General features: G+C 43.3%; 1 protein-coding gene across 2 annotated transcripts in view; it reads left to right on the forward strand.

Annotated features, from left to right (window-relative positions):
• Window positions 1-557: 557 nt before the first annotated feature.
• GRM8 (glutamate metabotropic receptor 8) overlaps window positions 558-16,595 on the forward strand; it is a 1,957,382-nt gene continuing 1,941,344 nt past the window's right edge. Inside the window, exon 1 of one of the 2 annotated variants that reach the window (XM_077264926.1) lies at window positions 558-1,046. The gene's annotated coding sequence lies outside the window, so the exon portion shown is untranslated. The remainder of the gene's footprint in view (window positions 1,047-16,595) is intronic. The other variant, XM_077264927.1, reaches the window with a different exon arrangement.

The raw sequence follows: 16,595 nt of genomic DNA on the forward strand, positions 1-16,595 counted from the left end.
GAAGGAGAATCTTTCCTGTCCCAGCTTTCTGGTGCTGACAGGGTTAAGCTGCCTGCCAGGGAGGGGATGGCAGGAGGTTGCTGTTGAGCTGTGAAGCTTTCTGCATTGAGCAGGATGGACTCATAGCCAGGATCCCAGTGATCCCGCCTGGTTCTGGATGGCTGTTGCCTGGTTCTGGATGGCTGGTGCCTGGTTCTGGATGGCTGGTGCCTGGTTCTGGATGGCTGTTGCCTGGTTCTGGATGGCTGGTGCCTGGTTCTGGATGGCTGTTGCCTGGTTCTGGATGGCTGGTGCCTGCTGATGCTCAGGCTTCCTGCTGGCCAGCTGTAGGAGTCTCAGGTTTCTGGCCACTGTGTCTGCAGTAGTCGTATTCTGTAGTGACATGCGGTGCTAATCAGTGTTATTCCCATGTCAAGCATGTCTGATTAGCCACTGGGCAAGTGTGAGACATTTCACAGGAGCCTTCAGTGTCTCAACATGCAGTGATTAAGAGCTTTGGGTCCAAGCGTGTAAGGTAATGATGAAGGAACTAAAGCTACAAGTTTACAGGGGTCCCTGTGTGGGGTCGGGTCTGATCAGGGAGGGACCTCTGCAGCATGGTGGGCTCTCAGTGCAGCTTCCCCTCTTCTCCAGTGTCTCCCGGCCAGCACTCCATGTTCTAATGAATCACTAAACAATGGAAGCCTCAGTGTGAGCAGTGCCATTCCTAGAGCCTGAGCACAGTGTATGGGAGGACGTGAATGACAGAGAGCAGCCCACCACTAAAGAGGCGGCAGAGCCCCTTCATACAGCGCGCAGTGCCTGTGCTGACGGCACCTACCGCGGCCAGCTGAGGAGAAGCTTTCCTTGCCCGTGGTCAGGGCGAGCGTCTGCTAAGAGGTGGATTAGGGGAGTTAGGAGACCAATAGCTGCCAGTGGGAGGATTTGCAGTTCACATGGAAGAGAGGCAGCGAGTGAGGAGCTGTGGACTAGCAGCCGGCGCCAGCACCATGGACAGCTACAAGTGCGCGGCACGGGAGCTCCGCTAATGTGCGGGACCAGGGACGGTGGGTACCACGGCGTGACACGGGGCATGTGCAACGGGGGGCTCAGGCTGGGGCAGCGAGTTACTGTGGAAGTCCTGGGCAGCCCACTACTATGCTATGCTCTGCACTTCTACTAATAAGCATTGTTATTTCTAGAGCACCACATATTCCATGGATAGACAAGAAGTACTAGATTATTCTGTACTACATGTAATATCGTACTGTGCAGCAGTATACTAGAATGTACTATATACAATAGTGTACTAGTCAGCACTATACTATATACACTATACTATGTACTACTATCCTATACTGTACTATATACAGTATTATACTACTCAGCACTACACTATATACGCTATACTATGTACTACTATCCTATACTGTAATATTATACTACTCAGCACTACACTATATACAATATACTATGTACTACTATCCTATACTGTACTATATACAATATTATACTAGTCAGCACTACACTATATACACTATACTATGTACTACTATCCTATACTGTAATATTATACTAGTCAGCACTACACTATATACACTATACTATGTACTACTATCCTATACTGTACTATATACAGTATTATACTATGCAGTACTATGCTATATACAATATTCTACTATGCAGCACTATACTATATACAATATTCTACTATGCAGCACTATACTATGCAGCACTATATACAGTATTATACTATGCAATGCTATACTATATACAATATTCTACTATGCAGCACAATACTGTATACAATATTCTACTATGCAGCACTATACTATGCAGCACTATATACAGTATTATACTATGCAATGCTATACTATATACAATATTCTACTATGCAATGCTATACTATATACAATATTCTACTATGCAGCACTATACTGTATACAATATTCTACTATGCAGCACTATACTATACTATGTACAGTGTTATGCTATGCAATGCTTTACTACTGTATATACGACATTCTACTATGCAATCAATATTACACCACCATTACTATATAGTGCAATCAGAAGCCCAATGAGTAATGCTAGGTATTCTACTGTTTCTAGGATGTCGCTGTCTTTCTGCAGTAATGGTTTTTCTAGTGAAGTGATTAGGAACACAGTGTAGTGATACAGCCCCAATATTCGGCAGCGCTTGCCTCTGGATTGCCTCGGTGACTGCTTAAGGGACAGGGGACTTCCAAAAGGAAAGCAATGAAAGTGGGACTTGTGGGTGATCAGAAGTCTTTGCCTTTTAGTTGAGCAGGTTGTGTAATCCCACAAAGTGATCTGTTTGAGGAACTGAAAATAGAAATAATACTGCAATAACCTAATCACCTCTTATTATTAGACACCACTGTTTGTACTAATAGGAATGTGGTGCAGTTTTTTTTTACACGGCTTTGCTCCTCCTTTGCAGACTTGTTAAATACACCCTAAAGTGACTATGATGGTGTGACACCTCTTCAGAGTAAACAAGCAGTGGGGGGTGGGGAGGGATTTTTAAGAAATGCAAAGAAATATATATATATATATATATATATATATATATATATATATATATATATATATACATACACACACACACACACACACATACAGTGTGTCTATACTAAGTTTGATCTGATCGAGTTCAGTTGTTTTTCTTACTTTCTTCAGATAATGCTTTTTTTTAATTGCCATTTACTATGTGAAGTCACCTCTTAGGGATAATATGACATTTAGGAATCATCCAATTCTTAGTGTAAATCCCACAATGTCTTATGCTTGATCTAGATAAGAAACTGTGGGATTAAAACTTTGTCTTTTCTCTATATTAGAGTACAGTGATAAGCTATTTGCAAAGACAGTTGCTGTCATCCCCAGTACAATGTGTGTCATTGCTGTCTATATGAGTGAAGTATGACCCCAGAACATAAAAGGTGATATATGACTTTTGGAACATATGAGACTGAGAGGCATGTTAGCAACAGTCCACACCAAAATCTGTCTGCTCAGCAGAAGAGCAGGGAGGTCCCTGGAGACTTGTTGAGCTGGTGAAAATATAATAGAATCACACAGGACACTGGATGTCTGACACATATCATTTTCTGCAAATGAAATCCATTTGAGTTGTTCATTAGCAATTATTTTATGGAGAGATTGGAATAAAAGACATTGCTGTAGCCATTATATCTTGTATCTATAAATGCAAGGGTTGCTAGTAGCAACTTGCTACACTTTATATATAGGCTCTCTGCTTGTGGATCTACTTTACCCTTTTGGATTTTAGTTCCCCTTGTTTATAAAGAGAGTTTCCTACGGATAGAACAGATTAATGGAAGAAACATCTGGGGCTCTGATTTTCCAAAGTTAATACATATCACACAATAGCAAGTGATCAAAATCGATTACCAATGTAACTAGCACAGAAAGAATGGTACCCCTGACATTCAGGCTTCCAATACCTGTGACCTTTACAATGGGGCTTATTGGAAGAATATTACAGTCTCTTGGAAAGAGAAGGGAGGTGTATTAAACTGCCTGTCTGGAGTGATGGGAGCATAAAATGCAAACAATGATCTTTATAGTATGAGCCAAGCTATTTCATGGGATTTATGATTCAACATGTAATAGTGGATGGATTTTAGTATATATATATGTATATATATATATATACACACAGTATATATATGTTATACACTGCTCAAAAAAATAAAGGGAACACTAAAATCCCACATCCTAGATATTACTGAATGAAATATTCCAGTTGTAAATCTTTATTCATTACATAGTGGAATGTGTTGCGAACAATAAAACCTAAAAATGATCAATGTAAATCACAACTAACATTCCACAGAGGTCTGGAGTTGGAATCATGCTCAAAATCAGTGGAAAATGAAACTACAGGCTGATCCAACTTCAGTGGAAATGCCTCAAGACAAGGAAATGATGCTCAGTAGTGTGTGTGGCCTCCACGTGCCTGTATGACCTCCCTACAATGCCTGGGCATGCTACTGATGAGGCGGCAGATGGTGTCCTGGGGGATCTCCTCCCAGACCTGGAATAAAGCATCTGAAAACTCCTGGACAGTCTGTGGTGCAACGTGACGTTGGTGGATGGTGCGAGACATGATGTCCCAGATGTGTTCAATCGGATTCAGGTCTGGGAAATGGGTGGGCCACTCCATAGCTTCAATGCCTTCATCTTGCAGGAACTGCTGACGCAATCCAGCCACATGTCTGGCATTGTCCTGCATTAGGAGGAACCCAGGGCCAATTGCACCAGCATATGGTCTCACAAGAGGTCTGAGGATCTCATCTCGGTACCTAGTGGCAGTCAGGGTACCTCTGGCGAGCACATGGAGGGCTGTGTGGCCCTCCAAAGAAATGCCACCCCGCACTATTACTGACCCACTGCCAAACCGGTCATGCTGAAGGATTTTGCAGGCAGCAGATCGCTCTGCACGGCGCCTCCAGACTCTATCACGTCTGTCACATGTGCTCAGTGTGAACCTGCTTTCATCTGTGAAGAGCACAGGGCGCCAGTGGTGAATTTGCCAATCCTGGTGTTCTGTGGCAAATGCCAAGCATCCTGCATGGTGTTGGTCTGTGAGCACAACCCCCACCTGTGGACGTTGGACACTCAGACCATCCTCATGGAGTTGGTTTCTAACCATTTGTGCAGACACATGCACATTTTTGGCCTGCTGGAGGTCATTTTGCAGGACTCTGGCAGTGCTCCTCCTGTTCCTCCTTACACAAAGGCTGGGGTAGTGGTCCTGCTGCTGGGTTGTTGCCCTCCTACGGCCCCCTCCATGTCTCCTGGTGTACTGGCCTGTCTCATGGTAGTGCCTCCAGCCTCTGGACACTACGCTGACAGACACAGCAAACCTTCTTGCCACAGCTCGCATTGATGTGCCATCCTGGATGAGCTGCACTACCTGAGCCACTTGTGGGGGTTGTAGAGTCCGTCTCATGCTACCACAAGTGTGAAAGCACAGCCAACATTCAAAAGTGACCAAAACATCAGCCAGAAAGCATTGGTACTGAGATGTGGTCTGTGGTCCCCACCTGCAGAACCACTTCTTTATTGAGTGTGTCTTGATAATTGCTAATAATTTCCAACTGTTGTCTATTCCATTTGCACAACAGCATGTGATATTGATTGTCAATCAGTGTTGCTTCCTAAGTGGGCAGTTTGATTTCACAGAAGTTCGATTTACTTGGAGTTATATTCTGATGTTTAAGTGTCACCTTTATTTTTTATATAAATATATATATATATTTTTTGTTTTAGTTTGTATATATACAGTGAGTATATATATATATTCATTCACACAAATATTTAGTTTGCTTTTGGAAATAAAAGTAGCAGGACTTATATTTTTTGAGGACAAGAAAAGATAAATCAGTAATTATAGAGTGCATTTTCTACAAAACCCTCATTGTATTCCATGGACAAATGTCATTGGAAGTTTTCTAGCCTAGTAATCTAATCTTACACAGTATAGGCCACCTCTGGTAAATAATAAGTCCCAGGTAATTGACATGATAAGATATCTATAATCTTAGACATCATCGTGTTGATTCCAGCATTTACCTTTTTAGATTGACTTTTTATGCACATATCCCAAATGATTTACATGAGAATTGGATCCATAGAAGGAAAAGTATTACAGCCCAGGCAGCAACAGTGAATTGCATTTATAGTTATAGATATTTCTGAACTGAACTGATCTTATTTCACCAACCAATTGTTATATATTCAGAATATAGCTTCTTAATCATTATAAACTTCCCTAAACCTGGTGTTACACATTAGATGACTGTTGACCAAAAAGATGCTTTGGCTGATCAATCGGCCGACAGCCATCCCAGCTTACTGTCCCGTAGACAGGAGCGATCATTCGGCCTATGTTCTCTGTGATACGTTGGCTTATCTCCAGGAGAACAATGCGATAGGCAGTCTGAAATCAGACATGGATGATCAACATCTCTCCCAACCATCAATCTGCCAGAGTCCCATGCACATTAGACCGCCTGCTTAACCTGTCGATATTGGTGGATTCGGCCAACATGAATCTAATGTGTATGCGGGCCATAAGAAACCTTTTAAATGGTTAGATTCAATCATGACTTAACATCATAACTTATTTAAAGACCATTTCAAACGCAATGATACAGATTGTATGGGGATGAATGAATAATACTATGTTTGATCACCCTTCAAACACTTTGCATATTGTGGACAACCCATCCCCTGTTTACACAAGTTAATGTGCTGCTGAGTAATATTTGTTTCAGGCAACGTAAATGTTGTGAGTGGATGACAGATAAACAGCCACCACCACCGAATAGATAAAGATTGCCATTAGCCAAATTAACTTTCGGCCAGCTGCCATATTTAAGGGGTTGTTCAGTAACACAATATTGATGCCCCATCGGTGGGAGAGGTCATTGATCAGAGATCGGTGGGGATTCAACACCCAATACCATCACCAATCAGCTGAAAGCATTCCCTGCTGACAGGTATTGCAGAATGGCTTCTATTCTTTTGATTGTGAGTGGTTCGGAGCCTTTCAAGAATAAAAGCTGTTCTGCAGTAGCCAGCAATGGCTGCCACATTTGGAATGGAACTGAGCTCTGCAGTTTCTCTTTATATGTCTACATACAGGGGCTGCCAGAGCTGCTTTCAAGCTGATCAAATTGGTTGCCTGGTGTCGTACCCCCACCAATCTCAGATTGATGATTTTTTCCTATGGGTAAGTCATCTAAATGGGGAAACTGTCATATCAGAAAATGACCAATTGCTTATATCACATTTTTGTGTTAATCATGCTTTATAAAAAATTATTCTTTTTTTTAGTCTTTTTACATATCCATTTTACAGGATGGGCGATTTATGTTTATACACCTGGGTGGGCCATTTATAAAATTGGATCCAAAATAGCTGACTTCAAAATTGCTGCCATGGTCACCACCCATCTTGAAAAGTTTCCCCCTCCCATATACTAATGTGCCACAAACAGGAAGTTTATATCACCAACCATTCTCATTTTATTTAGGTTTATCCATATAAATGACCCACCCAGGTTTATACATATAAATGGCCCACCCTGTACATTAAAAATAAAAAATAGAAATCTTGCAGTTTTCAAACTGGCCACTGTGGCTGTTTTGGACTCTTAACTTCCAATTGTTTTGGAAAACAACACATTTACATAGCCATAGTGAACAGAGCCCAACCCTATCTTTTGTATTGAAGAGTCTAATAAGCCTGTGCATAAGTCATTGTGAAGGGATGGGGAGCAGGGTCAGCTATGGCACCTATTGTGAATGGTGGATCCTTTCTTATCAACTGTATATAGAGACGTTACCTCCTGTCATTATAATCCTGCCTTTGGTAATATGGAGTCTTGCTGTAAATGCACCCTGATATATCAGGCTGTATGAGTGTAAAGAAGCCCTTATGGCCAGTATGAAAATTGTAAGATTACTGATTTTGTGTTTTTAATAAAGATTGTGATATGAGAAAAAAATGCCTTTTTTAAATTAAAGTAACACAAAAACCTGATTTCTAAGTAATTTCTGATGACAGCTTCCCTTTAAGTGTATGGAAACCATTATGGTGCCTTTATATGTACAGATATCTTGCCAATTTTCATCCAGAGAGCAAAACACCAAGGTACCGATAAATGATTCCATAGAACAATGTATGAAAATATATAAATATATGCTTTATTGGTTAAGTATAGAAGATGCAGGGGACACACAAACATAAGAAAAAGGTCTCATAATATTGATGTATTTAATAAAATGACATATATCAAGGTAAAGTAGGGAGATGTGCTGCAGAAGGCTGTCAACAGTGTGCTGAAAAACAAAACATGGTACTAAATAACTAGAAGTGTAATTTTACATAAAGACACAGCGAGCATGGTATAAAAATATATGGTTAGTTGAGGAAGTATAAAAATATATGTGGACTAAATGCTTAACATGGGTACATACACAGTAGATAGGTGGATATGCCACATGCACTATAGTGAGCATGAATGGAAAAATTATGTGTATGAGGCCAGGTGCACACGATCCGGAAGTAGCACTTTAGAGGCACTGCCCAAAACTGGTTTGAAAGAAAGAGTTGCAAAATTTTTGCACAAAACTTTTGCAACCTTAAAAGTGGTTTATGCCAGTTTTCTGGCATAAATCCTTTTGATGAATTGGGCCCTATGTGTGGATGTGTTTACCATGATGCTCACAAGACTATCATGAATATGGTTACGAAGTGTGAATCAAGCCTTGTCCTTATGTTCTCGGTAGAGAATATTTACAATTCCTTCAGTCTAGAGTTACATTTTAGTATATTTATGATTAGTGATGAGCGAATATACTCGTTACTCGAGATTTCTCGAGCATGCCCAGGTGTCCTCTGAGTATTTTTTAGTGCTCAGAATTTTAGTTTTTCTTGCCGCAGCTGAATGATTTACATCTGTTAGCCAGCTTAAGTAAATGTGTGGAATCCCTAGCAACCAGGCAACCCCCACATGCACTTATGCTGGCTAACAGATGTAAATCATTCAGCTGCGGCAAGAAAAACTAAAATTCCGAGCACAAAAAAATACTTGGGGGACACCCGAGCATGCTCGAGAAATCTCGAGTAACGAGTATATTTGCTCATCACTATTTATGATTCATTTGTATTTAAAAATTAAACAAATAAAAAAAGAACATTTCATATATATTATGCCCACCACTGACCACTACTGATCACTATTGACTCTATATTTAGTTGATTTTGGTCAAGATCTATAAATGCGAATATTGGTCCTATTTGTGGGATTGGAACATAATTACGGACCTGGGTTGGATGTAGTTTTCTTATGATCAGTTTTAGCAACAGATTTGACATCAACTAGTTTAGCTGCCAATGAGCAAAAAAGGAAAAAGGATAGGTGCTTGAGTAAAACTTCCGTTTGTTTAATTGGTTAAAAGCAGGGATATCCATGATTAAAAAACACAGAGTTCCTGGCATAACTGCCCTTAGTCATAGAATCACTAACGTCAGTTATGCCAGAAAGTGTAAGAATCACATGTATTTTTTTTTTATCATGGATATCCCTGTTTTTAATGGATGAAATAAACGGATGTTTTATTCAAGCACCAATCCTTTTTCCTGTTTTTGCCCACTGCACACTTCTGGTCGGCAGCATGGATAGATGTCCTTACTACTGATGCAGCGACATGGCACGTTGAGGCTTTTCCTGTTCTTCCACATATCTGTCAATGTTATAGTGTGCATGGTCACCATTGATTAGAATTTAAAGCTTCAATATCTAAAATTGAGATTTCTGCTACTCACTTTTTTTATATATTAATGCAAAGTAATAGACTGGACGTGTATACTGTAAAGAGGTAAAAAGTACAAAAGTTCATTATATGCAGCCGAAGCTTGCCACACCATATGAGTGCACAAATTATAAATGCATATATTTCCCGTTTTCTTCTATTTTACTACTCTTTTTTTCCTCTCTTCTCACTTCTCGTCTGTATTTTAATTGCATTGGTTATGCCCTATGCAGCATTGTTTGGTATAAAACCTGTCATTTTGATTTACTAACACTTCCTACTTTCTATCATTAGATACTCCATTTGAAGTATCGTGTGCTGCCCAATTTTATTTTCAGACAGCGCACATACTGTTGTGAACTCTATTTTTGGGCTCCCTCTAGTGGTCACAAGCGGTACTGTGTAGTGTTGTCTTTCTGCAGGTTGGCAACATCAGCTGGTTCGTTATCCTTGGTTGGTTTCCTATTTAGCTCACCTGGATACTCAGTTCCTTGCCTGCTCTCAATGTATTCAGTGCTCTTCAGATTCCTTGTGACTACCTTGCTCCCAGTCTCTCCAAGACAAGCTAAGTTTTTGTTTGTTTATTTTTTGATTATCAGCATTCATCATGTTTCTTGTCCAGCTTGCTAAAATGTGATTTTCTCGCTTGCTGGTTGCTCTAGGGGACTGAGTTTCTCCCCCCACACCGTTAGTTGGTGCGGGGGTTCTTGAAATCTCAGTGTGGATATTTTGTAAGGGTTTTTTACTGACCGCACAGACCCCTTTTCTATTTTCTGCTATCTAGTATTAGTGGGCCTCATTTGCTGAATCTGCTTTCACCCCTGTGTATGTGCCTTCCTCTTACCTCACCGTTATTATTTGTTGGGGGCTTCTATATCTTTGGGGATTATTTCTCTGGAGGCAAGTGAGGTCTTTCTTTCTCTCTAGGGGTAGTTAGTTCCTCAGGCTGGCTCGAGACGTCTAGGATTTTAGGCACGTTCACCGGCTACTTCTAGTGTGTTGGATAGGTTCAGATTTGCGGTCAGTCCAGTGTACCACCTCCCTAGAGCTTGTCCTATGTTTGTTACTCAGCTGGAATAATTTGTGATCCTCAACCACTAAGGATCATAACAGTAGAGCAGGCCAAAAAGTGTTTAATGCATCGCAGAAGTGGGATAAAAAGAAGACCTGAGTACATTTTTTTTTCCTTTTCCTTTGCTGCAGTCTGTTTAGCTTCTTTCATCCCCTTGAACTCTGGGTGGTTTTGAGCTCAGCTGCAGACTTGAATGTTCAGACTCTGACTTCTAGTGTGGATCATCTTGCTGCACGGGTGCAAAGTATTCAGGATTTTGTTATTCATAGCCCTATGTCAGAACCAAAGATACCCATTCCTGAGTTGTTTTCTGGAGATAGATCTAGGTTTCTAAATTTTAAGAATAATTGTAAGTTATTTCTATCTCTGAGACCTCGTTCCTCTGGTGATTCCGCTCAGCAAGTTAAAATTGTTATCTCCTTGTTGCGTGGCGACCCTCAAGATTGGGCTTTCTCTCTGGCGCCAGGAGATCCTGCATTGCTTAATGTAGATGCATTTTTTCTGGCTCTTGGACTGCTTTATGAGGAGCCTAATCTTGAGAATCAGGCAGAAAAAGCATTGCTGGCTATCTCTCAAGGTCAGGATGAAGCAGAGGTGTATTGTCAAAAATTTCGGAAATGGTCGGTGCTTACTCAATGGAATGAGTGTGCCCTGGCTGCAAATTACAGAGAAGGTCTTTCTGAGGCTGTTAAGAATGTTATGGTGGGGTTTCCCACCCCTACAAGTCTGAGTGATTCTATGGCTTTAGCCATTCAGGTTGATCGGCGTTTGCGGGAGCGCAAATCTGCTCATCCTTTGGCGGTATTTTCTGAACAGAGACCTGAGTCTATGCAATGTGACCGAACTCTGACCAGAATTGAGCGACAAAGTCATAGACGTCAAAATGGGTTGTGCTTTTACTGTGGTGATTCTACTCATGTTATCTCAGCATGCTCTAAACGCTTAAAAAAAATCGCTAAACCTGTCACCATTGGTACTATGCAGCCTAAATTTATTTTGTCTGTTACTTTGATTTGTTCTTTGTCGTCCTACCCGGTTATGGCTTTTGTGGATTCGGGTGCTGCCCTGAATCTGATGGATTTATCGTTTGCCAGGCGCTGTGGTTTTGTCCTGGAGCCTTTGGAGTTTCCTATTCCTCTGAGGGGAATTGATGCTGCTCCATTGGCTGAGAATAAGCCTCAGTATTGGACGCAAATGACCATGTGCATGACTCCCGTACATCAGGAGGTGATTCGCTTTCTTGTTCTGCATAATTTGCATGATGTTGTCGTTTTGGGTCTGCCATGGCTGCAGGCTCATAATCCAGTTTTAGATTGGAAAACTATGTCTGTGTCAAGTTGGGGTTGTCAGGGAATTCATGGCGATGCTGCGTTGGTGTCTATTGCTTCTTCCACTCCTTCTGAGGTCCCTGAGTTTTTGTCTGACTACCAGGATGTATTATCATGAGCCCAGGTCCAGTGCCCTGCCCCCTCATAGGGATTGTGACTGTGCTATAAATTTAATTCCTGGTAGTAAATTCCCTAAGGGACGACTTTTTAATCTGTCTATACCAGAGCATGCCGCGATGCGAAGTTATATAAAGGAGTCTTTGGAGAAGGGACATATTCGCCCGTCCTCTTCCCCTCTTGGTGCAGGATTTTTTTTTGTGGCCAAGAAGGACGGTTCTTTGAGACCTTGTATAGATTATCGTCTTCTGAATAAAATCACAGTCAAATTTCAGTATCCTTTACCACTATTGTCTGATTTGTTTGCTCGGATTAAGGGTGCCAGTTGGTTCACCAAGATAGATCTCCGTGGTGCGTATAACCTTGTGCACATTAAGCAGGGAGATGAATGGAAAACAGCATTTAATACGCCTGAAGGCCATTTTGAGTACTTGGTGATGCCTTTTGGACTCTCTAATGCTCCTTCTGTGTTTCAGTCCTTCATGCATGACATCTTCCGAGAATATCTGGATAAATTTATGATTGTTTATCTGGATGACATTTTGGTCTTTTCGGATGATTGGGAGTCCCATGTGAAGCAGGTCAGGATGGTGTTTCAGGTCCTGCGTGCTAATGCTTTATTTGTGAAGGGCTCAAAATGCCTCTTCGGAGTACAGAAGGTCTCCTTTTTGGGTTTTATTTTTTCTCCTTCTACTGTGGAGATGGACCCAGTCAAGGTCCAGGCTATTCATGACTGGACTCAGCCCACGTCTGTTAAGAGTCTTCAGAAGTTCTTGGGTTTTGCTAATTTTTACCGTCGTTTCATCGCTAATTTTTCTAGCGTGGTTAAACCTTTGACGGATTTGACCAAGAAGGGTTCTGATTAGTGTTGAGCATTCCGATACTGCAAGTATCGGGTATCGGCCGATACTTGCTGTATCGGAATTTCCGATACCGAGATCCGATACTTTTGTGGTATCGGGTATCGGGTATCGCAACAACATTAATGTAATAATGTGTAAAAAAGAGAATTAAAATAAAAAATATCGCTATACTCACCTGTCCGACGCAGCCGGGACCTCAGCGAGGGAAGCGGCAGCGTTCTTTGTTTAAATTTCGCGCTTTTACTTGGTTACGTGAAGTCCCGGCTTGTGATTGGTCAGGGCGGCCATGTTGCCGGGACGCGGACCAATCACAGCAAGCCGTGACGAAATTACGTCACGGCTTGCTGTGATTGGTCCGCGTCCCGGCAACATGGCCGCCATTAACCAATTACAAGCCGTGACGTCACGGGAGGCTGGACATGCGCGTATTTTGAAAAGCGCGCGTGTCCAGCCTCCAGTGACGTCCCGGCAACATGGCCGCCATTAACCAATCACAAGCCGGGACGTCACGGGAGGCTGGACATGCGCGTATTTTGAAAAGCGCGCGTGTCCAGCCTCCAGTGACGTCCCGGCAACATGGCCGCCATTAACCAATCACAAGCCGGGACGTCACGGGAGGCTGGACATGCGCGTATTTTGAAAAGCGCGCGTGTCCAGCCTCCAGTGACGTCCCGGCAACATGGCCGCCATTAACCAATCACAAGCCGGGACGTCACGGGAGGCTGGACATGCGCGTATTTTGAAAAGCGCGCGTGTCCAGCCTCCCGTGACGTCACGGCTTGTGATTGGTCAGGGCGGCCATGTTGCCGGGACGCGGACCAATCACAGCAAGCCGTGACGTAATTTCGTCACGGCTTGCTGTGATTGGTCCGCGTCCCGGCAACATGGCCGCCCTGACCAATCACAAGCCGGGACCTCACGTAACCAAGTAAAAGCGCGAATTTTAAACAAACAACGCTGCCGGTTCCCTCGCTGAGGTCCCGGCTGCGTCGGACAGGTGAGTATAGCGATATTTTTTATTTTAATTCTTTCTTTTACACATTAATATGGTTCCCAGGGCCTGAAGGAGAGTTTCCTCTCCTTCAGACCCTGGGAACCATCAGGAATACCGTCCGATACCTGAGTCCCATTGACTTGTATTGGTATCGGGTATCGGGTATCGGTATCGGATTGGATCCGATACTTTGCCGGTATCGGCCGATACTTTCCGATACCGATACTTTCAAGTATCGGACGGTATCGCTCAACACTAGTTCTGATGTGACTAATTGGTCTCCTGCGGCCGTGGAGGCCTTTCGGGAGCTGAAGCACCGGTTTTCTTCAGCTCCAGTCTTATGTCAGCCGGATGTCTCTCTCCCCTTCCAGGTCGAGGTTGATGCTTCTGAGATTGGAGCAGGGGCTGTTTTGTCGCAGAGAAGCTCTGATGGCTCTGTGATGAAGCCATGTGCTTTCTTTTCAAGAAAGTTTTCGCCTGCCGAGCGGAATTATGATGTTGGTAATCGGGAGTTGTTGGCTATGAAGTGGGCATTTGAGGAGTGGCGACATTGGCTCGAAGGAGCTAAACATCGTGTGGTGGTCTTGACTGATCACAAAAATCTGATTTACCTTGAATCTGCCAAACGCCTGAATCCTAGACAGGCTCGTTGGTCGTTGTTTTTCTCCCGTTTCAACTTTGTGGTCTCATACCTGCCTGGTTCGAAGAACGTGAAAGCTGATGCACTTTCTAGGAGTTTTGTGCCTGACTCTCCGGGAGTTTCTGAGCCGGCTGGTATTCTCAGAGAGGGAGTGATTTTGTCTGCCATTTCCCCAGATTTGCGACGAGTGCTGCAGAAATTTCAGGCGGATAGACCTGACCGTTTGTCCCGGATAGATGGACCAGCAGAGTTATTTCCGAGGTTCATTCTTCGGTGTTGGCGGGTCATCCTGGGATTTTTGGTACCAGAGATTTGGTGGCTAGGTCCTTCTGGTGGCCTTCCTTGTCGCGGGATGTGCGTTCCTTTGTGCAGTCTTGTGGGATTTGTGCTCGGTCTAAGCCATGCTGTTCTCGTGCCAGCGGTTTGCTTTTGCCTTTGCCTATTCCGAAAAGGCCTTGGACGCACATTTCCATGGATTTTATTTCGGATCTTCCAATATCTCAGAAAATGTCTGTCATCTGGGTGGTGTGTGATCGTTTTTCCAAGATGGTCCATTTGGTGCCCTTGCCTAAGTTGCCTTCTTCCTCCGATTTGGTTCCTCTGTTTTTTCAGAATGTGGTTCGCTTGCACGGCATTCCTGAAAATATTGTGTCTGATAGAGGATCCCAGTTTGTGTCCAGGTTTTGGCGGACTTTTTGTGCTAAGATGGGCATTGATTTGTCTTTTTCGTCGGCCTTCCATCCTCAGACTAATGGCCAAACCGAGCGAACTAACCAGACGTTGGAAACTTATTTGAGATGTTTTGTTTCTGCTGATCAGGATGATTGGGTGACTTTTTTGCCATTGGCCGAGTTTGCCCTTAATAATCGGGCTAGTTCTGCTACTTTGGTTTCGCCTTTTTTCTGCAATTCTGGTTTCCATCCTCGTTTTTCCTTGGGTCAGGTTGAGCCTTCTGACTGTCCTGGGGTGGATTCTGTGGTGGATAGCTTGCAGCAGATTTGGAACCATGTGGTGGACAATTTGAGGTTGTCACAGGAGAAGGCTCAGCGCTTTGCCAACCGCCGCCGCGGTGTGGGTCCCCGACTTCGTGTTGGGGATTTGGTGTGGCTGTCTTCTCGGTATGTTCCTATGAAGGTCTCCTCTCCTAAATTCAAGCCTCGCTTCATCGGTCCTTATAAGATCTTGGAAATCCTTAACCCGGTGTCTTTTCGTTTGGATCTCCCAGCATCGTTTGCCATTCATAATGTGTTCCATAGGTCTTTGTTGCGGAGGTATGTGGTACCTGTGGTTCCTTCTGTTGAGCCTCCTGCTCCGGTGCTGGTCGAGGGCGAATTGGAGTACGTGGTGGAGAAGATTTTGGATTCATCGTATCTCTAGACAGAGGCTTCAGTATTTGGTTAAGTGGAAGGGCTATGGTCAGGAGGATAATTCCTGGGTTGTCGCCTCTGATGTTCATGCGGCCGATTTGGTTCTTGCCTTCCACGCGGCTCATCCTGATCGCCCTGTGGGTCTTGATGAGGGTTCGGTGACCCCTCCTCAAGGGGGGGGTACTGTTGTGAACTCTATTTTTGGGCTCCCTCTAGTGGTCACAAGCGGTACTGTGTAGTGTTGTCTTTCTGCAGGTTGGCAACATCAGCTGGTTCGTTATCCTTGGTTGGTTTCCTATTTAGCTCACCTGGATGCTCAGTTCCTTGCCTGCTCTCAATGTATTCAGTGCTCTTCAGATTCCTTGTGACTACCTTGCTCCCAGTATCTCCAAGACAAGCTAAGTTTTTGTTTGTTTATTTTTTTATTATCAGCATTCATCATGTTTCTTGTCCAGCTTGCTAAAATGTGATTTTCTCGCTTGCTGGTTGCTCTAGGGGACTGAGTTTCTCCCCCCACACCGTTAGTTGGTGCGGGGGTTCTTGAAATCTCAGTGTGGATATTTTGTAAGGGTTTTTTACTGACCGCACAGACCCCTTTTCTATTTTCTGCTATCTAGTATTAGTGGGCCTCATTTGCTGAATCTGCTTTCACCCCTGTGTATGTGCCTTCCTCTTACCTCACCGTTATTATTTGTTGGGGGCTTCTATATCTTTGGGGATTATTTCTCTGGAGGCAAGTGAGGTCTTTCTTTCTCTCTAGGGGTAGTTAGTTCCTCAGGCTGGCTCGAGACGTCTAGGATTTTAGGCACGTTCACCGGCTACTTCTAGTGTGTTGGATAGGTTCAGATTTGCAGTCAGTCC

Source organism: Ranitomeya variabilis, chromosome 5, assembly GCF_051348905.1.
Source record: "Ranitomeya variabilis isolate aRanVar5 chromosome 5, aRanVar5.hap1, whole genome shotgun sequence".
NCBI lineage: Eukaryota > Metazoa > Chordata > Amphibia > Anura > Dendrobatidae > Ranitomeya > Ranitomeya variabilis.